Source organism: Xyrauchen texanus, chromosome 19 (genome assembly GCF_025860055.1).
Source record: "Xyrauchen texanus isolate HMW12.3.18 chromosome 19, RBS_HiC_50CHRs, whole genome shotgun sequence".
NCBI lineage: Eukaryota > Metazoa > Chordata > Actinopteri > Cypriniformes > Catostomidae > Xyrauchen > Xyrauchen texanus.
In genome coordinates, this window is record NC_068294.1 from 42,281,013 (window position 1) to 42,282,585 (window position 1,573).

Consider the following 1,573-nt stretch of genomic DNA (forward strand, 5'->3'; position numbering starts at 1 on the left):
CGGGAAGATTTTCAACTAATAACTTAAATTTAGGATTTATTGTGCACCTTCGGAATATCTTGGAATTTAGCTTATGAGATTTATTGACAATGTTTATGGTGCTTTTTGTCATTTTAGGAGCCACTTTCATTTGACATTCTGCAAATGAGTTCCACTTAAGAAAGAATGTCACACAGTTTTGGAACTACATGTGGGTGAGTAAACGATGACAGCATTTTGGGTGAACTATTCCAACATTAGGGATTCTTTCCCTTGCTTGTTAATTATAGTGAGTGCTGTATTAGTTGTCCTGTTGAGGGCAGACTTGCAAATTCACTTTGACCTCTTGTATCCTGAGAATATTTTCCATTCCAGCTTGATTTGCATACTGTGTCATTGGATTTGTCTATTTGGACAGTATCATCTGTAGTTTGGTTCAAATACAAAGGCTTGTTTTTATAAGCCATAAATAACGTCTCATCTCATTTGAGTGTAAGAAGGCTCAAGGGGAACTGAACTGTTCAAACCACAAACACTTAAAACACACACATGTTTGTTTTCCTATCCTTATGAGGACTTTCCATAGACATAATGATTTTTATACCGTGCAAACTACAGATTCTATCCCCTAAACCTAACATAACCCCTAACCCTAATCATCACAGGAAACTTTCTGCATTTTTACATTTTCAATAAAACATTGTTTAGTATGATTTATAAGCGATTTGAAATATGGGGACACTAGTCTATGTCCTCATAAAGCACATTTATAGCATAATAACCTTGTGATTACCAGTTTATAACTTACAAAATTGTCCTGGTATATCACAAAAACGCGCACACACGCACACACGCACACGCACGCATACACACACACTCGCACGCATACACACATACACACACATGCATACACACACACACGCACGCATACACACACATGCATACACACACATGCATACACACACACACACATGCATACACACACACGCATGCATACACACACACATGCATACACACACACATGCATACACACACACGCATGCACATACACACATACACACACATGCATACACACACACATGCATACACACACATGCATACACACACGCACACATACACACTCACGCACGCATACACACACACATGCATACACACACACATGCATACACACACACGCACACATACACACTCACGCACGCATACACACACACATGCATACACACACACATGCATACACACTCACGCACGCATACACACATACTCGCACGCATACACACACACATGCATACACACACGCACGCATACACACACACACACACGCACGCATACACACACACGCACGCATACACACACACACGCACGCGCAAACACACGCATGCACGAATACACACGCACGCATACACACACGCACGCATACATACACACGCACGCGCAAACACACGCATGCACGAATACACACGCACGCACGCATACACGCACGCACACACACACACACGCACGCGCAAACACACGCATGCACGCATACCCACGCACGCATACACATACACACACACGCACGCATACACATACACACGCACACATATAATCTAAGCAC